Here is a 22,349-nt window from a genome sequence, read left to right as displayed (position 1 = left end):
TATTTAAATGGAGAAAGACTGCAGAAAGCTGCAGCACAGAGGGATTTGGGAGTCCGGCTGCGTGAACCCCGCAAAATAATTTCAGTGGGTAACGGAAGGAAACAGGAATATGGACCTTTAATCAAAGTGAATGGAGTATAAAAATTGGGAAGTCTTGCTAATATTTTGCACAGCATTAGTTAGGCCACACCTGCAATACTGTTAACAATTTTTTGCCCCTTATCATTGGAAATATATACTGACTTTGGAGGCAGCCCAACCAAGTTTCACTAGATTGAGCCCGGGAACGGAGGGATTTTCTTCTGTCGGGTGATTGAGTAGGTTAGACCTGTACTCACTGGAGTCTGGAAGAATGAGAGGCAACTTTATTGAAACAAATATGATTATTGGGGGGCTTGAGAGGGTAGATGTTGAGAGGTTGATGCCCATTGAGGATGGTATCGGACCAGAGGGCATAATCCCAGAGTTAGGGGTCACCTATTTAACACAAAGAAAAGGAGGAATTTCTACAATCAGGTGGTGGTGAAGCTGTGGATTCTTTACTGCTGATGGCGTTGAAGGCTGGGTCGTTAGATATATTCAAGTCTGAGATAGGCAGATTTATAATCAGAAAGGTAACAAAGGGCTACGGGAAAAGGAAGGAAGGTAGAGTTGAAGATTATCAGGTTAGCAATGACCTCATTGAATGGCGAACAGACTCGTCAACCGAATAGCCTACTTTCAGCTCATAGTTTTTATGGTCTTTTGGTTTCATGGTCTCTCTTCTCCCCCTGCTCATTAATGCTCTGTGGTCTCTCGCTCCGTGTGCTCTAATGGTCGTTCACTCTTCTCGCACTGTCTCACTATTAATGGTCCCGCTGTTCCTTTCAATCTCTATCTATCGCACCACTGGTTCTCGCCCTCTCCCAATGTCAATTGCTGCGCTGCTTCTCTCGCACTCATAGAGTCATTGGATCATAGAGTAATAGAGTTAAACAGCATATAAACAGGCCCTTCGGCTCATCATGACCATGCCAGGCGTCAATTACCTATCTATTCAATTCCATTTTCCAGCTCTTGGCCCCTAGCCCTGTATGCTATGCCATTTCAAGTGCTCTTCTAAATACTTCTTAAATATTGTGAGGATTCCTGCCTCTACCACCACCTCAGGCCATGTGATGCAGATTCCAACCTCATTCCTGCTGATATTATTTTCACTCAAGTCCCCTCTGAACTTCTTGCCCCTTGCCTTAATATTCGCTGTTTATTGACATCTCCGGTAAGGGGAAAGCGCTTATTCCTATCTACCATTTCTACACTCATCATAATTTTCCATACCTCTATCAGGCACCCCCTTAGCCTTCTCTGCTTTAAGAACAGGAACACTAGGCTATCCAGTCTATTTTCATAGCTGAAATGCTCCAGCCCAGGCAACACCCTGGTGAATTTCCTCAGCACCCTCTCCAATGTGATCTCATCCTTCCTGTGATGGGGCGGCCATCACTGCAAACAGTGCTCAAGCTGTGGAATAAATAGAGTTTTATACAGCTCCAACATAGCCTCCCTTTTCTTATATCTATGCCTCAGCTAATAAAGGCAAGTACCCCATATGCCTTCTTACCCACCTTATCTACCTGTGCTGCTGCCTTCAGGGGTCTACGGACTTGGACACAAACATCCCTCTGATCCGTTCTACTACCTGGTGTCCTACTGCTCATTGGGTATTCCCTTGTCGTTTTCATCCTCCCAGAATTCATTACCTCACACTTCTCAGTGTGAAATTCAATTTGCCACTGTTCTGCCCACCTTACCAGCCCACCTATATCGTCCTGTAACCTGAGGCTTTCCTCCACACTATTTATGACACCATCAATTTTCGTATCGCCTGCAAACTTACCGATCATTCCTCCTAAATTCACGTCTTAATCATTAACGTGCAGGACAAACAGCAAGTGTCCCAGCACCGATCCCATCGTCACACCACTCATCACAGGCTTCCAGTCGCAAACACAACTTTTGACCATCACACTCTGCCTCCTGCCACTAAGCCAATTTTGAATCCAATTTGCCGAATTTCCTTGCATCCCATGGACACTTAACTTTTTGACCATTCTTCCATGTGGGACTTTGCCAAAAGCCTTACTGAAGTCCATGCTGACTGCATCAACTGCACTACCCCCATCTACACAGCTCGGCATCTCCTCGAAGAATTCAATCAGATTTGTCAAACATGATCTCGCCCTGACCACGTCACGCTGACTATCCCTGAAAAATCCTTGCTTCTTCAAGTGAAGATTAATCCTGCCCCTCAGAAATTTTAAAAGTAGTTTCTCTATCACTGACGTCAGGCTCACGGTCCTGCAATTGCCTGCTTTGTACCGACGACACTTCTTGAATAATCGATCCACATTCGCTGTCCTCCAGTCCTCTGGCACCCCTCGTGTGACCAGAGAAAATGAAAATAAGTGTCAGAGACATTGCAGCCTCCTCCCCTACCTCTTTTATCTGCCTGGGGTATATCTCACCTCAGCCTTTGATTTTATGCACTTTTAAGCTAAAAACATAGAAACCGCCACCCTTTCGACGCTAATTTGCTCAAGTATATCACAGTCCCCCTCCAAGATTTCTACACCTACATGTGCTTCTCCGCAGTCATCACAGATGAAAAGTAAGTATTTATAACCTCACCTACAATCCTTCGGCTACAGCACAAGCTGTAGCTCCCTATGCAGTTAGTACCAATGTGAACCAGGAACTCTGACTGTTTGTCCTCCCCCTTCAGGATGCCCTGCAGCTGCTCTGTGACATCCTTGACCCTGGTCCAGGGGGGCAACACACCACCTTGGAGTCACATCTAAGGCTGCAGAATCTCCTGTCTGCAACCCACACTATTGACTCTCCTACCACTGTTGCTCTTGCATACTTATCACCCCCTCCCTGCAACTTTTGCAGCTGAGACACCCACAGTGCCGGGAATTTGGCTCTGGCTGCAGTCTCCAGAGGAACATCCAACACAGAAAAATGTGTCTTTCCTCACTATCTGACTGGGGATGTCCTCATTACCTGCCTGGCCCCCCTCCTTCTCACTGGTGCTCACCCATTCCCTCAGTGACAGCATTTCCTTAAGCTGTGGAGTGATGACATTGAACAATCTGCTATCCACGTAACTCTGAACCTCGAGGATGCACCGCTGTGTCTCCAGCTGGCGCTCAAGCTCGGAAACCCGTTCCTCAAGCTGGTCAAGCCAGCGGCACATCCTGCACATGTGGTCATCCCGACTGCAAGGCGTGTTCCACAATCCCCATGCAGCAGATGGGACTGGGTTCCTTTGCCAAACGTTTTGTTTGTTTTTAATAAAAAAAACTATTTCCCTAAATTAAAGCCAAGTAGAAAATCACTTAGCTTTTTTCTGAAAAAAGACAAATGCGGAGACTCTGACCTCCTGTGCTGTCGTTTTAAAGCGGCAAAGAAGGAAAACAACTTACTCACTAACTACCAATCAGCTCTCTACCTTGTCCTGATGTCACTCCTCTCGAATTCCAGCACCGCCGAGTGCCTGGGTGAGAACTGGCTCCCTCACAGCTAAACTCCGCTCCACTCTTTATACACCCGCTCTGATCCCTCACAGGCGAACTCCGCTCCACTCTTTATACACCCGCTCCGATCCCTCACAGGCAAACTCCGCTCCACTCTTTATACACCCGCTCCGATCCCTCACAGGCAAACTCCGCTCCACTCTTTATACACCCGCTCCGATCCCTCACAGGTAAACTCTGCTCCACTCTTTATACACCCGCTCCGCTCCCTCACAGGTAAACACCGCTCCACTCTTTATACACCCGCTCTGATCCCTCACAGGTAAACTCCGCTCCACTCTTTATACACCCGCTCCGCTCTCTCACAGGTAAACTCCGCTTCACTCTTTATACACCCGCTCTGATCCCTCACAGGTAAACTCCGCTCCACTCTTTATACACCCGCTCTGATCCCTCACAGCTAAACTCCGCTCCACTCTTTATACACCCAATCCGATCTCTCACAGGTAAACTCCGCTCCACTCTTTATACACTCGCTCTGATCCCTCACAGGTAAACTCCGCTCCACTCTTTATACACCCGCTCCAAACCCTCACAGGTAAACTCCGCTCCACTCTTTATACAGCCGCTCCGATCTCTCACAGGTAAACTCCGCTCCACTCTTTATACACCCGCTCTGATCCCTCACAGGTAAACTCCGCTCCACTCTTTATACACTCGCTCTGATCCCTCACAGGTAAACTCCGCTCCACTCTTTATACACCCGCTCCAATCCCTCACAGGTAAACTCCGCTCCACTCTTTATACAGCCGCTCCGATCCCTCACAGGTAAACTCCGCTTCACTCTTTATACACCCGCTCTGATCCCTCACAGGTAAGCTCCACTACACTCTTTTTACAGCTGGTCTGTGCCCTCACATGCAAACTCTTCATACACATGCTCCACTCCGTCACAGGTTAACTCCGCTTCGCTCTTTGTACAGCTGCTCCGGTCCAACACATGCAAACTCCACTCCGCCTTTTATAAACCCGCTCCACTCCTTCACAGGAAAACTCCATTGTGCTCTTTTTACAGCCGCTCCACTCTCTCACACGCAAACTCACTCCACTCATTATACAGTCGCTCCTTTCCCACCCAGGCAAACTCCGCTCCACTCTTCGTACAGCTGCGCTGATCCCTCACAGCTAAACTCCGCTCCACTCTTTATACTGGTGCTCTGCTCCCTCACAGGTAAACTCCACTCCACTCTTTATACAGCTGCTCCGATCCCTCACAGGTAAACTCCGCTCCACTCTTTGTACAGCTGCTCCGATCCCTCACAGGTAAACTCCGCTCCACTCTTTATATAGCTGCTCCGATCCCTCACAGGTAAACTCCGCTCCACTCTTTATACACCCGCTCTGATCCCTCACAGGTAAACTCCGTTCCACTCTTTATACACCTGCTCCGATCCCTCACAGGTAAACTCCGCTTCACTCTTTATACACCCGCTCCGATCCCTCACAGGTAAACTCCGCTCCACTCTTTATACACCCGCTCTGATCCCTCACAGGTAAACTCCGCTCCACTCTTTATACACCCGCTCTGATCCCTCACAGGTAAACTCCGCTTCACTCTTTATACACCCGCTCTGATCCCTCACAGCTAAACTCCGCTACACTCTTTATACACCCGCTCCGATCCCTCACAGCGAAACTCCGCTCCACTCTTTATACACCGGCTTCGGGCTCGCTCCTTATGCATCCATTCTGCTCCTGCTCTTTTTTGCTGTTTTGCCTTGATTATTAACCTAATTTCCCCCTATAATTAAGTTACTCATTTAATAATAATCAATAATTGTTAAGTGCTCAGCTGTGAATTTCAATCTAAAAACAAAGCTAAAAGCTGAAATACTCACCAGCCAATTACCTGCCTGTCCTCCTGTGACCAAACTCTGTTTTGTTTTTGAAATCCTGTCCTGTCTGGGTCAGACACGGAGAATGTTTAATCATTAATTTCCAATTTCTTCTCCCTTCTCTCTCTGACAGTTAATTTATTGGGAATTGTGATCCTGTCCCAGGGAAAGTGTGGACTATGCAACTGCAACACTCGCTACCTGGTGCCCATGGGTGTATAAAAGGCGAAGCGGAGTTTGCCTGTGTTGGACTGGAGCAGCTGTACAAAGAGCGAAGTGGAGTTTACCTGTGACGGAGCGGAGCATGTGTATGAAGAGTTTGCATGTGAGGGCACAGACCGGCTGTAAGAGTGTAGCGGAGTTTACCTGTGAGGGATCAGAGCGTGTGTATAAAGAGTGTAGCAAAGCTTACCTGTGAGGGATCAGAGCGGGTGTATAAAGAGTGTAGCGAAGCTTACCTGTGAGGGATCAGAGCGGGTGTATAAAGAGTGTAGCGAAGCTTACCTGTGAGGGATCAGAGCGGGTGTATAAAGAGTGTAGCGGAGTTTACCTGTGAGGGATCAGAGCGGGTGTATAAAGAGTGTAGCGGAGTTTACCTGTGAGGGATCAGAGCGGGTGTATAAACAGTGTAGCGAAGCTTACCTGTGAGGGATCAGAGCGGGTGTATAAAGAGTGGAGCGGAGTTTAGCTGTCATTATCACAAACATCATACTGAACCAGATCAATGTATTTTATCTCCCAGTGACTTTCCTGGGCCTCGCTCCTGTGTGTATTGTTCACGTTGTCCTGCTGGCTGCAGCCACGGAATGTTCTGTCTGGTTCACCATCACTTACTCCAAAGGGAATTTTAGATTGTGAGAGGCAGAGGACAAGACAGCGAAACACATGCACACACAAGCGTAGACACTCACACAGAAATAAAGAGAGCGCTGAAAGACGGCGATCGAAAGGGAGAAGAAGAGAGAGTTGCTGGGAGAGAAAGAGAGGGTGAGGCAGAGAGAGAGAGAGATAGAGAATCAAAGTTTGAGAGGGGGAGAAGCATAGAGACAGAGTGTGTGACAGGGTGAGAGAGAAAGAGAGCGAGAGAGAGGGGGGATACAGATAGTGACACAGAGAAAGAGGGAGAGATGGAGATGGAGTGAAAGAGTCAAAGGGAATTTTAAATTGTGAGAGGCTGAGGACAAAGAAAGCGAAATACATGTACACACAAGCGTAGACACTCACACAGAAATAAAGAGAGCGCTGAGAGAAAGACGGCGATCGAAAGGGAGAAGAAGAGAGAGTTGCTGGGAGAGAAAGAGAGGGTGAGGCAGAGAGAGAGAGAGATAGAGAATCAAAGTTTTAGAGGGGGAGAAGCATAGAGACAGAGTGTGTGACAGGGTGAGAGAGAAAGAGAGCGAGAGAGAGGGGGGATACAGATAGTGACACAGAGAAAGAGGGAGAGATGGAGATGGAGTGAAAGAGTCAAAGGGAATTTTAGATTGTGAGAGGCTGAGGACAAAGAAAGCGAAATACATGTACACACAAGCGTAGACACCCACACAGAAATAGAGAGAGGGCTGAGAGAAAGACGGCGATTGAAAGGGGGAAGAGCAGATATTTGCTGGGAGAGAAAGAGAGTGTGATGCAGAGAGAGAGAAAATGAAAGTTTGAGAGAGGGAGAAGGAGAGAGAGATTGTATGACATAGGATGAGAGAGAAAGAGAGCGAGAAAGAGAGAGGGGGGTAAACAGATAATGAGAGAAAGAGAATAGAGAGTGAGGAGTAAACACACCGACTGGGGGAGGCAGAGGAATTGGAGGGAGTGAGATTTAGACCCACAGTGAGAGTGACACAGAGAGAGAGGGACAGAGAGGGAGAGAAGGGGAGAGAGGGAGAGAAGGGGAGAGATGGGGAGAGAGACGGAGAGAGAGGAATAAACAGGGAGAGAAAAATTGGAAATATGAGAGGGAGAGAGAAAAGTGAGAGAGATCCCAAAGAGAGAGACAGAGCTAGGCAAAAAGTGCGAGAGCAAGAGAGAGAGACAGAGAGATAGTGAGGCAAATAGGCAAAGTGAGAGGTCGACGCAGAGACAAGTAGAGATAGGATGGGAGGGAGAAAGTGAGGGAGAGAATAAAAGGGAAACAGAGAGGGAGAGACGTGCAGACAGGCTGAGGCAGAGAAGAAGTGGCAGATAGAGAGAGGTAGACCATGATCTAGATAAAGTGAAGTTTAGCAAGCGAGAAAGAGAGAGAAACCAAGGATGAAAGAGGGAAAGAGAACATAGAGACAAAGGGAGAGAGACTGAGATAAATACGCAGAGGGAAAGATAGAGAGAAAGAGAAGGAGAGAGACACATTGGGAGAGTAAAGAGGGAAAGAAAGAGGCAGCGAGAGCTATAGAGCAACAAGCAAAGAGTGAGAGATAGAGACACAGCACAGAGAAAGAGAGGAAGAGAGAGAGAGAGAGAGAGGGAGGGAGGGAGATAGAGAGAGAGAGAGAGCGCTTCAGAGGAGGATTGAGACAGAGACGGACAGAGAGGAAGGGAGAGAAGGACAAAGATCCAAAAAGACAGAGATAAGTACATAGATAGATAGATAGAGCGATCAATCGGCAGAAAGACAAATAATGAGATAGACAGACAGGTAGTTAGACAGGCAAAAAGACACAGGAAGACAGACAGACACATAGTTGGACAGGTAGATAGATAGACAGAAAGGCAGTTAGAGGATGAGGGACTGCGCAGGAAAGCAGGAGAAGCGGAAAGACACACAGCTACGCACACAGATTGAAAGAGACATAGAAATGTGACAGATACAGATAGAGATCTACTGACAAACACCCACACAGGTGCACACACGTACACACCCATACACACACACACATGGAAACACATACGCAAACAGATGGACACACAAATTCTTGCACACTCACAGACACACACACAGACACACACACACAAGGATGCAGAGAAAGAGGCAAAGGGAATTTTAGAGTGTGAGAGGCAGAGGATAGAAAGAGAGAAACACGTACACACAAACACGTAGGCACCCACACAGAAAAAGAGGGAGAGGGCTGAGAGAGAGTGAGTGGACGATCGAAGGGGAGAAAAAGAGAGAGTTGCTGGGAGAGAAAGAGAGGGTGAGGCAGAGATAGAGAGATAGAAAGGAAGAGACAGGTAGGCAAACATACAGAGAGTGCAAGAAGGGGTGAGAGACAGAGAGAGATTGACTGGCAGAGAGAGATAGAGGGAAAGGGTTGTAGGGATAGAGAGAGGGAGAAGGCAGAGATACAACGAGACAGATAGATAGGTAAATAAATGGAGAGAGGAAGGCAGGCAGAGAGACAGACAGACAGACATATAGATAGATAGATAGATAGAATGATAGATAGATATAACGAAAGAATGAAAGATAGATGGATGAATGGGTAGATAGATGGATAGACAGAAATGCAGATAGAGCAAGAGGGACTGCAAAGGAAAGCAAGAGAGGCGGAAAGACACACAGACATATCCACACATATTGAAAGAGACAGAGAAAAGCGCAATAGAGAGAGAGAGATAGAGACCATTTGACACACACACACAACAACAAACACATCCTCACACACACTCAGAGAGGGTGAGGGAGATGAAAAGAGAGAGAGACAATGGGAATTTTAGAGTGGGAGAGGCAGCGGATAAAAAGAGAGAAATACGTACACACAAACACGTAGGCACCCACAAAGAAAAAGAGAGAGAGGGCTGAGAGAGAGAGGACGATCGAAAGGGAGAAAAAAAGAATTGACGGGAGAGAAAGTGAGGGTGGGGCAGAGAGTGTGATACAGAGAGAGACAGAGAAAGAGAGACATGGATAGAGACAGGCAGAGAGAATGAGAAAGGGAAAGAGGGAGAAGAAGGGAGACAGAGTGTATGACAAAGGTCGAGAGAGGAAGTGAGAGAGAGAGAATAAAGTGAGAGGAGAAACGCGCATTGAGAAAGGGGAAGAGAGGGAGGAGGAGAAAGTGAGAGTTAGAGGAACAGCCAGAGAGGGAGAGGGAGGGAGAGAGAGAGAGAGATTGTAAAAGAGAGAGGGGAAGGGAAAGCAGAGAGAGAGGCAAAGAGAGAGACAGAGTTAGGTGCACAGTGTGAGAGAGATACTGAGAGATTATGAGACAGAGAGACATCATTATGAGAGATGGACGCAGGGAGTTGTATAGAGAGAGAGATACAGAGAAAGTGAGAGAGGCAATGAGAGAGGGAAAGAAAGGGAAGGAGAGAACGAGAGACAAACAGACAGCCAGAGGCAGAGGAAAACAGGCAGAGAGAGAGAGAGAGACAGAGAACATGATATAGACAAATGGGAGTTTAGCAAGTGAGAAAGAGATTTAAAGTGAGAATGGAAGAGGGAAAGAGAGCAAAGATCCAAAGAGAGATAAACTGAGAAAGAGGAAGAGAGAGTGAGGCACAGAGAAAGAGAAACATACACCGTGGGAGAGAGAGACATCTCGAGAATAAAGAGGAAGATCCAGCCAGAGCCATAGAGCGATAAGGAAATAATAAGAGCTAGAGACACAGAGAGAGAGAGTCAGAGAGAGAGAGAAAGACAGACAAGCAGATTGAGTGTGTGAGAGGGCAAGAGAGACAAAGAGAGAGAGTGAGAGAGAGGGCGAATGAAAGAGATAAATAGAGAGGGTTGCTGGGCGAGAGAGAGAAAGTCAGGCAGAGAGAGAAATAAAGAGAGACAGGCAGAGAGTGAGAGTTTGAAAGAGGAAGAAGGAGAGAAGCAGAGTATTTGACATGGCGAGAGAGAAAGAGGGAGAGGGGCACAGATAGTGAGAGAAAGCGAATGGAGAGAGAGGGATGTAAATGCACCGATTCAGGGCGGCAGAGGGAGATGGAGGGAGTGAGATTTAAAGACACAGTGAGAGCGACACAGGGAGAGAGCCAGAGTGAAGGAGACAGAGGGAGAGTAAAATTGGAAATGAGAGAGAGGGAGAGAAAAGTGAATATGGAGCCAAAGAGACAGACACAGTTAGACAAACAGTCCGAGAGAGAGCGAGAATGACACAGAGAGACAAAGTGAGAGATAGACGCAGAGAGAGAGATAGGATGGGAGGGAGAAAGTGAGAAAGAGAAAGAAGTGGAAAGAGAGACTTAGAGACATACAGACAGGCTGAGGCAGAGAAGCAGTGGCAGAGAGAGAGGGAGACCATGAAATAGACAAAGGGAAGTATAGCAAGCGAGAAAGAGAGAGAAAGCAACAGCGATAGAGGGAAAAAGAACAGAGAGACAAAGAAGGAGAAAGACTGGGTTGATGTGCAGAGGGAGAGCGAGAGAGAAAGGGAGGGAGAGAGACTGAATGAGTGAGTAATGTGGGAGAGAAAGAGGCAACGAGAGCCAGAGTGCGACAAGAAAAGAGTGAGAGATAGAGACACAGAGAGAGAGAGAGGCACAGAAAGAGAGAGAGAGAGACAGGCAGAGAGAGAGAGTGCTTGAGAGGGGTGTAGAGACAGAGAGAGATAGAGAGGAAGATATAGAGACAGATATGGAGAGTGGCAGATATACAAAACTACAGAGTTAGTCAGATGGACAGATAGATTCGTAGATAGGCAGGAGGCAGAGAGACACATATACAGATAGATTAGATAGATAAATTGATAGACAGATAGGTAGACAGGCAGACAGGCAAACAGGTAGGCAGATAGATGGATAGATAGATAGACAGACAGGAAGGAAGATAAAGGAAGAGGGACTGCAAAGGAAAGCAAGAGATGGGAAAGGCACACAGAGATACACACACAGATTTAAAGGGGCACACACACCCACAAACAGACAGGCATGCTCAGACTCAAACACACTGACAGAGAGAGAGAGAGATGGAGAGAAAGAGACAATGGGAATTTTAGAGTTTGAGAGGCAGAGGATAGAAAGAGAGAAGCACGTATACAGGAACATGTAGGCAGCCAAGCAGAAAAATGATAGAGAGGGCTGAGAGAGAGAGAGAGGATGATTGAAAGGGAGAAAAGGAGAGAGTTGATGGGAGAGGTCGAGATGGTGAGGCAGAGATAAAGAGAGAGGGAGAGAGAGACAGGTTGAGAGAATGAGATATTGAAAGAGGAAGAAGGAGGGATACAGAGTGTATGACAAAGGGTGAGAGAGGAAGTGAGAGAGAGAGAGAATAGAGTGAGAGGTGGAAGCGCACTGAGAAAGGGAGAGAGAGGGAAGAGGAGAAAGTGAGAGATAGAGTCACAGCAAGAGAGAGAGAGTGTGAGAGTTTGAAAAATAGAAAGGGGAAGAGAAAACAGAGAAAGTGGCAAGGAAAGAGACAGAGTTAGGCGCACAATATGAAAGGGAGACTGAGAGAAATGAGAAACAGGGACAACATGAGATGGACGCAGAGAGTTGGATAGAGATAGAGAAAGAGATAGAGAGAAAGGGTGAGAGAAAATAAGAGAGAGAAAGCAAGGGAAGGAGAGATCGAGATGCAAACAAACAGACAGAGGCAGAGAAGATGAGTCAGAGAGAGACAGACCATGAAATGGACAAAGGGGAGTTTAGCAAGTGAGAAATAGAGATAAACCGAAAGTCGAAAATGGAAAGAGAGCAAAGAAAGAAAGAGAGAAAGACAGAGAAAGAGGGCGTGAGAGTGAGGCATAGAGTGAAAGATGTTTACACAGGAAGAAAGAGAGGGAGAGTATGACATAAGGAGAGTAAAGAGGAAGAGAAAGCGAGAACCATAGAGCGAGAAGGAAAGAATGAGAGCTGGAGACACAGAGAGGGAGGCACAGAAAGCGAAAGAGAGAGAGAGGGAGACAGACAGAGAGACAAACAGAGAGAGCGTGTGAGAGAAACAGAAAGTTAGAGTGGCAGAGAGAGCAGAGGAGAGAGAGAGGAGGAGAGAAAAAGGGTAATCGAAAGGGAGAAAAAGGGATGGTTGCTGGGTGAGAAAGAGAGTGTGAGGCTGAGCACGAAATAGAGAGAGAAGCAGACAGAATGAGAGATTGAAAATGGAAGAAGGGGAGATACTGAGTGTGTGACATAGCGCGAGAGGGAGGGAGAGAGAGATTGAGAGAAAGAGAGGCAGAAGCATACCGAGTGAGGGAGGCAGAGGGAGAAGGAAATAGTGAGATTTAGAGACACAGCAAGAGAGGCAGACAGAGAGATAGAGAGCAAGAATATTGAAAAAGGGAGGGAGAGAGAGAGAGAAAAGAGAGAGACAGAGTTAGGCACGAAGTGCGAAAGCGAGACAGATAGAGAGTGAAAGAGAGAGAGATGACACAAAGATTGGCTGGGTATTTAATAGTGAGGTTGAGTGTCTTCGGCTACAGGAAAAAATAGATGGGATGGTCAAATGGGCAGCTAAGTGACAGATGTAATTTAACCCTGAAAAGTGTAAGGTGATACGCTTTGGAAGGAGTAAATTGTCACGGAAGCATTCAATGAACGGCATGACACTAGGAATTTCTGAGGAACAAAGGAACCTTGGCGTATTTGTTCATCGATATCGGAAGGCGGAGGGGCATCTTAGTGGGGTGGTGAAAAAGGTGGTGAATATGGGACACTTGCCTTTATCAATCGAGGCGTAGATTTCAAAAGTAGGGTGGTCTTGTTGGAGTTGCATAGAACATTGGTGGGGCCACAGCTGGAGTACTGTGGTACTGTGTGCAGTTCTGGTCACATCATTATAGGAAGGATGTGACTGTTGTGGAGCAGCTGTAGAGGAGATTCACCAGGATGTTGCCTGGGATGAAACATTTAAGATATGAAGAGAGATATGCTTGGGTTGTTTTCTTTGGAGCAGAGAAGACTGAGGGGCCACCTGATCAACGTGTAAAAGATTGTGAGGGGCATGGAGAGGGTGGATAGGGAGCAGCTGTTACCCTTAGTTGAAGGGTAAATCACAAACGGGCATAGTTTCAAGGTGCGGGGCAGGAGGTTTAGAGGGGATGTGAGGAAAAACTTTTTTTTCCCCAGAGGTTGACGGTCTGGAAAACACTGCCTGGGAGGGTGGTAGAGGCAGGTTGCCTCACATCATTTAAAAAGTACCTGGATGAACATTTGGCGCGTCATAACATTCAACGCTTTGGGCCAAGTGCTGGTAAATGGGATTAGGTAGATAGTTCACATATTTCTCATGTTTCGGTGCAGACTAGATAGGCCGAAGGGCCTCTTCTGCACTGTGATTCTCTGTTTCTGTGATTCTGAGAGAGTGAGTGAGAGAGAGAGATAATAGAGAGAGAGGGGGGCGGAAGAGCACTGAGAGAGGGAGACAGAGGGAGGAGCAGAGAATGAGAGTTGGAGACACAGCAAAACAGGTCAATAAATGGAGAGAGAGACAGCGAGAGGAAGAGAGGCATAGAAAGAGATAAAGTTAGGCACACATTGTGAGAGAGAGAGACTCAGAGAATGAGACAGAGAGAGAACGTGAGGGATAGACACAGAGAGAGAGTTGGAGAGAGAGAGATCAAGAGAAAGTGAAAGTGAGAAAGAAAGGGAAGGGGAGAGCAAGAGACAAATAGACAGGCAGAGGCAGAGAAGGAGAGACAGAGAGAGAGAGAGACACTGAAATAGTGAAAGGAAAGTATAGCAAGTAAGAAAGAGAAAGAAAGCAAGAGTGGAAGAAGGAAAGAGAACAGAGAGACAATGAGAGAGATAGAATGAGAAGGAGGGCGAGAAAGATAGATGGAGAGAAAGAGAGGGAGAGAGAGACATTGAGAGGGTAAAAAGGAAGATTAAGAGACAGCGAGAGCCATAGAGTGAGAGGGAAAAAGAGAGGTAGAGACAGGGTGCGAGGGGCACAGAGAAAGAGAGAGTGATTGGGAGAAACTGGCATACAAACAGAGAGAGTGTGCGAGGTGAGAGAGACAGAGTGGCAGAGAGAGGGAGAGAGAGAGAGGGGGAGAAGGCAGTGATACATAAAGACAAACATAGATCGATAAATAGATAGATTGGATGACAGGTCGGCAGGCAGGAAGGCAGATGGACAGGCAGACAAGCAGATAGACAGATACACAAATACAGAGGTAGATAGATAAATAGATGGACAGACAGACTGATTGAATGTCAGTTTTCGGGAAAGGAACTGAGAAGGAGAGCAAGAGAGGCAGAAAGACAAACAGAGGTACACACAGACATTGAAAGAGACAGAGAAACGTGATACAGCAAGAGATGCAACGACACATGCACACTCACATGGACACACATACATACTCAGTGTGTGTGTGTGCAGGAGAGAGAGAAATTGAGAGTGAGAGATAAAGATTGTGAGAGAACGAGAATAGAGAGAGATGCGTAAATGCATCAAGTGGAGGAGACAGAGGGAGATGGAGGGAGTGAGATTTAGAGACACAGCGAGAGGAATAGAGAGACAGAGGGGGAGAGACAGAGGGGGAGAGAGATAGAGAGACAGAGAGAAACGTTGAAAAAGAGGGTTAGAGACAGGGCGATTGAAAGGAGAAAAGGAGAGAGTTGATGGGAGAGAATGAGAGGGTGAGGCAGAGAAAGAGAAAGGGAGAGAGGCAGATAAATCAAGAGAGTAAGAGGAGAGAGACAGATTGTGTTACATCGTGTGGGAGGGAAAGAGAAAGGGAGGGAGTCATAGGGAGGAGGAAAGAATGATAGTTAGATAAATAGCGGGAGAGACACAGAGAGACAGAAAGAGAGAGATAGACATTGAAAAAGAGAGAAGGGGAGATAAAAGAGAGAGAAGCAAAGAGAGAGACAGAGTGAGACACGGTCTGAGAGAGAGAGAGTGAAAGAGAGGGAGAGAGAGAGAGAGAGATAGTGATAGCGAGCAAGTGAGAGAGAGAGAGAGAGAGAGAGAAAGTGACAGAAAAAAAGAAAGGGAAAGAGAGAGGAACAGACAAACAGACAAGCAGAGGCAACGAAGAGGCAGAGAGAGCGAGAGAGGCAATGAAACAGGCAAAGGAAAGTTTGTCAAGCGAGGAAGAGAGAGAAGGCAAAAGTGAAAGAGGGGAAATAGAACAGAGAGACAAAGAGACAGTGACTGAGACGGAGGGCAAGAGTGTGAGGCACAGCAAGAGACATGGACAGAGAGAGTAAAGAAGAGAAAGAGACAGCGAGAAGGGATGTGTGAGAGATGGAGACACAATGAGAGCGGTACAGACAGAGAGAGAGAGAGTCATAAAAGCAGAGAAAGTTAGCGAGAGAGGCAGAGAGATATAGAGTGACAGAGACAGTGAGAGAGACAGAAAGAGAGAGAGGGAAGGACAGACACAAAAATTCAGAGAGGGATAGATAAATAGATAGATAGACAGACAGACAGAGCGAGGGAAAGGGAAACAAAGGGATAGAGAGACAAAGAGAGAGAGACAGAAAGTGGGACATGAACAGAGAGTGCGGAAGTGAGAGGGGAGAAAAAGAGACAGGGTGAGCGAGAGCCAGAGAGAGAGAAGGAGAGGAAGAACGAGGCAATGGGAGAGACAGTGAGCGGAAAAAACAGAGAGAGGGATCAAGAGTTCAAGAGCTAAAGCGAGGAAAGGGAGAGACACAGCATAAGGGAGAGAGTGAGATGTGCCCGGAGAAAAAGGGAGACAGGTAGCAGGGGGAGGGAGAGAGAGAGGGAGAGAGAGAACGAGAGAGATTGATAGTGAGATAGTTTCACATTTGACTGTGGTGTGGAATCAGTTTTTGAGGGATTTTGAATATTTCCAGATATTTTATTCGTTGAATTTAGTAATAAACAGCCACCCTTAACCCACTGTAATCGCACAACTGAATGTCCACAGTTAAAGAGGACAGTTACACCACAGGGTGTAATAGAACAGCATGGAGAGAGGCAGTCTAACATTTGGAATTTAATCAATATATGGCAACAGTCAAGTGACGGACATCACTGAAACAATAGGAGATCTAGATGAGGGACTGATGGTTATTGAATGGACAGCATATTATCCAGGTGAATACAGCTCTTGTTCTTTTTATTAGTTAATTACTTTGATAAGTAGAGTCCAGTCCTTGGATCCTGGGAGCTCAATTTAAAAATAAATATTGTGTTTCACTCAACTCAAAGTCATTATCTGTTTGTTCATATATTTTAAAGAATAAGTTGAACAATGTTGCAATTTTAACGTCCCTGAGGTGATCCCCCAGGGTATAAATTAAAGGCTTTGGGAATCTATCACCTCACCGTTTAAGGCAGAGATTACCAGCAGCACAAAAGGGCACATCACTTCGCACTGAAACGATGCACTCAATTGATGTGGCTGAGAAAATATTCTACACAATCCTTGCTGTTATAGGTGTTCCTGGTGAGTGACCATACCTACTGAAGTTGTGTAAATCTGTATGTGAGCAGCTCTCTCATTTTAAGCTGTGACCGAAAATATTACATGCTGATCTGGTGCTCACTGTCATAGACACACTGAATCAGCAATACAATTTGCTGAATTAAAATGTATTGAATGTCTCTGCAGCTTTATTCAATTTTGTCAAATGAAAACAAACCTTTGATTGTTACTCGCAAACTCTCTGATGAATTATGTCCTAGTATTCAGTGGAAAATTGTGTAATGTTAAAATAGACCTTAGTGAAGGCAAAATCTCTGAAGGAATGTTTAGTGGGAGTCAGAGGAAAATCACCCTGAGTGTGGGTCATTAATCAGAGTGGAATACCTGGCCGCAGTCACCACTCTGTCACGGACTGTGCCTCTTCGTGTCAAATTGTCCTAAGTATGTGTTAGTAACCAGATTGGAAAACCTCACTCCAGTGGCCATATATTTTTGGGTCTATATGTTAATGTCAAATGTACTAAGTATGTGTCAGTAACCAGAGTGGAATACCTTGATTCCAGTCACCAATCATTCACTGACTTTATCTGTTAGTGTCAAATTGTCCTAATTGTGGGTTAGTAACCACAGTGCAATGCCTGACGACAGTCACCAATCTTTCAATTACTGTATCTGATAGTGTCAAATTGTCCTAATTGTGGGTTAGTAACAAGATTGGAATACCTGGCCCCAGAGATCATGTATTACTGGGTCTATCTGTCATTGTAGAATTCTACTGAGTGTGGGTCATTAATCAGAGTGGAATACCTGGCCCCAGTCACCACCCATTCACTGACTGTACGTGATAGTGTCAAATTTCTTAATTGTGGGTTAGTAACAATATTGGAATACCTGACTCCAGTGACCATATATTTTTGGGTCTTTCTGTTGGTGTCAAATTGTACTAAGTGTGGGTCTGTAACCAGAGTGGAATACCTGTCCCCAGTGAACATGTATTACTGGGTCTATCTGTCAGCATAGAATTGTACTGAGTGTGGGTCATTAATCAGCGTGGAATCCTGGCATCAGTCACCAATCTTACACTGACTGTATCTGTTAGTATCAAATTGTACTAAGTGTGGGTTAGTAACCAGAGTGGAATAACTGACTCCAGTCAACATTTATTTTTGGTTATATCTGGCATTGTAGAATTGCATTGAGTGTAGGTCAGTATCCAGAGTGGAATACGTGCTCCAAGTGATAATGTATGACTGGGAACATTTGTCGGTGTCGAATTGAACTGATGTGGGTCGGTAACTGCACTGAAATGATTCGTTTCGATTTGGAAATCATGTTCGTTTTTATTGATGAACAGTCTTGCCATTCCTTGGAGCTCTCTCTGTGTTTTACCTTCTGTATACTGTGACAACAGGAAGTGTTTTGATGTTGGTTGAAGATATTTGGTAGTGAGTGTATGAAGTTAAATGTCTGGATTTAGCTCCATTTTCTATTGAGCTGCTCCAACAGAAATAGATGTCAACCTGTTCCTGATATGGAAGCAATCTGGCAGCACTCTTACAGTGTTCCAATGTTCTTTTTGATTGTTTTATAAGGCCAGAAGAGATCGGAGCAGATGAAGGTCATTCCGCCCATGTAGTCAGCTCAGCCATTCAGTGAGATCATTGCTGATCTGATCATTGTCACCTCCACAATCCTGCCTTTTCCCCATAACCCTTGATTCTCTGACTGATTAAAAATCTGTTGAGCTCAGCCTTGAATATATTTAACAACTCATCATCTACAGCCTCTAGGGGAACTAATTCCACAGGTACACTAATCCCTGAGAGAAGAAATTCTTCTTAATCTCTGCATTAAATTGGTGAACACTTTCTCTGAGATGATGCCCACTCGTCCTGAACCCTCTCACAAGGGGAAACAGCTTCTCAACAAGTACCGTGTCAAGCCCCCTCGGAATCTTATATGTTTCAATAAGGTCCCCTCTCAATCTATTAAACTCCAATGAGTACAGACACAACCTAATCAATCTCCCCACATGAAAAAAGTCCTTCCACATCTGGCACCAGCCTTTAACCTTCTGTGTGCTGCCTCCACTTCCAGCATATCTTTCCTCAAATAAGGCGACCAAAATTGTTGACATTATTCTAAGTGAGAGCCTTGTATAGTTCTAGCATGACTTCCCCACTTTTATAATCCATTCCCTTTGAAATTAAAGCCAACAATTTATTTCCCTTCCCTATCACCTGCTGAAATTAACATTTTCATATTCATGTACGCGGGCTCCCAAATCCCTCTCTGCTGCAGCTTTCTGCAGTCTTTCTCCATTTAAGTAATATTGAGCTCCTCTATTCTTCCTGCCAACGTGCATAAACCCACAGATTCCGATAATAGATGGCATCTGCCATGTTTTGCCAACTCACTTAACATTTCTATTTGCCCCTGTAGGCCCTTTGAGTCTTCCTCACCACTTGCCTTCACATCAATTTGTTTGATAACTTGAAATTTGGCGATGGTACACTCACTTCCATCATATAAACCATTAATATATATTGTAAATAACTGTGGTCCCAGTACTGATCCCTGTGGCGCTCCATGACTTCCAGTTTACTATTCTGAAAATGCCCCCCTTTTCTCAGCTCTCTGTCTTCTTTTAGTGAGTAAATCCTCTATCCATGCTAGTGTACTACACCCAAGACCAAGAGCTCTTGTCTTATTAAGCAGCCGTATGTCTGGTACAATATTGAACGCCTTTTTGGAAATACAAGAGTACTGCATATCCTGTTTCCCTTTTATCCATTCAACTTTTTACTTCCTCAAATAATTCTAATAAATTTGCCAGGTATGATTTCCCTGTCATCAAGCCATGCTAACTCTGCTTAATTATATGATGTATTTTAAATGCTCTGCTATCAGATTCCTTGTAATAGACTCTAACGTTTTCCCAATAGTGCATGTTAAGCTATTTGGCCTACAGTTACCTGAGCTTTTTCTCTCCCTCCCTTTATGAATAAGGTTGTTACTTTGGCAGATTTCTGATCTTCCGAGTCTTTTCCACAATCAAACAATTCTTGGAAGATTATTGTCAGTGAATCCATTATTTGTGCAGATACTTCCTTTAATATCCTAGGATGCAACCCAACAGGGATTTATCAGCTTTTAGCTCCAGTAGTTTCTTGATCACTTTTTCTCTAGTGATAATTATTTCTTTATTCCCTTCCCCCATTTTCCCCCTGATTATTTAGTATTTTTGGAATGCGATTAGTGTTGTCTACCATGAAGACTGATGCAAAGCATTAATTCAACTCCTCTGCCATTTCCTGGTTCCCCATTCTCATTTTCACAGACTCATTCTCTAAGAGGCATTAATTCACTTAAGCCTCTCCCTTGATTTTTTTTATATTTAATGCAGCTGCTACGTAATGTTTTTATAAGATCTGCTAGTTATCGCTCAATGTTTATTTTCCCAATCTTTAAGGTGTTTTTGGTTAACTTTTCTTGGTTTAAAAAAAAATCATAATTCTGGCTTGCGACTAACCTTTGCCACATTGTATGTATTTCTTTTTTCAGCTTGATTCTATCCTCAAATTCTTGGGTAAACTATGGTTGATTATGTCCATCCTAGAATCCTAATTCCTCACAGGGATATATCGCTGATATGAGTCGTGAACTATTTTCTTAAACGTCTGCCATTGTTCATCAACCGTCTTTTCTGTTGAACTCCTTTCCCAGTCTACTCCAGCCAACTCTGCCCTCATTCCTTTGTAATTATCCGTTTGTGAGTTTAGCACAGTTGTTTCGGACCCATTTTCACTCTCAAACTGAATGCTAAATTACACCATGTTATGGACATTTTTTTCCGAGGGGACCTTTTACACTGAGATCATTTATTAACCTGCCTCATTACACATTAACAGATCCAAAGTAGACTGATCCCCGATTGGATCCACAGCAAATTGTTCTAGGAACTCTCCCGGATACACTCTATGATTTGCTGATCGTGGCTCCATCTGCCAATGTGATTTTCCCAAACGACATGGAGATTCAAGTCACCCATGATTAATGTACTTCCATTTTTTCATGTCATAACTATCTCCTGACTTATTCTCTTTCCTATGGTATAGCTACTGTTAGGTGCCCTGTAGACACTCCCACCACTGTCTTCACCCCCTTGTTATTTCTTACCTCTACCCATGTGAATTCTACATCTGCAGATCCAAAATAATCTCTTGCTATCCAACGTATTCAATCTCATCGAAAAAAGCTATCCCACCACCATTTTCATCCTGCCTGTCCTTTCGAAAATCACATGTCCCTGAATAATTAGTTATCAGCTTTGATCTCTTTGTAAACAGGTCTCCGTAATGGCTATAAGATCATTCTCATTAACCTCTATTTTTGCCTTTAATTTAATTGTTTGGTTCTGAATACTGCCAGCAATTAAGTAATGAGTCATCAATTTTGACTTATTTACCATTTCCCCATTTGACTCAATTTGCTGTTGTGTTTTTTATGTTTCTACACTCTGTCCCTTTCTGTCACATTCTGGATATCATTACCTAAATAGCTGCCCTGCAAAATTCCCACATCGTTTTGCTTCTTAAACCTACTTAGCCCCTCTCCAGAAATCCTGCCCACCTATTTATCTTAAAACACTCCCTAGAGCCCTAGTTATTCAATTCACCACGATGCTGGAATCTGCATTTTTAAAGTGAAGACCTTCCCAGCGGAATAGCTCCCTCCTATCCTAGCACTGGCGCCTGTGCCCTGTGAACTGAAACCCATTTTTCCCACACAAAACTTTGAGCACATATTTAAACCCGTGACTTTATTTATCCTATGAGAGTTTTCCTGTTGTTCAGATAGTAATTCCAACATTTTTTTCTCAGAGGCTTTGCTTTTTAATTTAGCTCCTAACTGTTAGAATTCTTTCAGCAGAATTTCGTTTCTAGGTCTGTCAATGTCGCTGGCATCAACGTGGATGGTGACAAGTTGATTTATCTCCTCCATTCCAAGTTCCTCTCCAGCCCTGTGGAGATGACCTGGCACCGGGCAGGAAAGAGAGCCTTTGGAACTCATGCAATGAACAATACCCTTCGCCAATTATACTGTCCCCTACCACTACTGAATTTCCTAATTCCACCCCCAGCTTGAAAGTCTACCTGTATCACGGTGCCGTGGTCAGTTTGCTCATCCTCCCTGCAGTCCTCGCTCTCGTCCACACACCTTCCAAGAACCTAGCCACTGTTGAACTGTTGCAGGGGCCAAGGCTCCTCGAATGCGACCCCCTTGGTCCCCGTAGCTACGTCACCTGCGGTCAGACACTCCTGTCTCTGATCCCAGACCAAATGTGAATTTCCTGATCTGAGGGGTGCGACCACCTCCTGGAGCAAAGTGTCCAGGTAACTTTCCCCTCCCTGATGTGGTGCAATGTCTGCAGCTCGGACACCAGCTCCTTAACTCAGATCCACATGTTCTCGAGCTGCAAACTCTTGCTACTGATGTGCTCTCTCTGGATCACCTTGGTGTCCAACAGGCCAACAAGCTGCTGCAGCTACACATTATCTGTCCTGCCATTGTTAATGTATTTTAATTAATTAATTAACCAATTATATTAGCATCCCTGCTCGTTACACTTGAAGAATCTCCCCCTAGAAGCACTTGATTGTTATTATTATTTTGCACAACAGTACCGAATTTATACTTAAGAAGCTTTTCTGGGAGGAAAAATACCC

The sequence above is a fragment of the Carcharodon carcharias genome (genome assembly GCF_017639515.1).
Source record: "Carcharodon carcharias isolate sCarCar2 chromosome 35 unlocalized genomic scaffold, sCarCar2.pri SUPER_35_unloc_1, whole genome shotgun sequence".
In the NCBI taxonomy this organism is placed as follows: domain Eukaryota; kingdom Metazoa; phylum Chordata; class Chondrichthyes; order Lamniformes; family Lamnidae; genus Carcharodon; species Carcharodon carcharias.
This window is presented reverse-complemented; position numbering follows the sequence as displayed.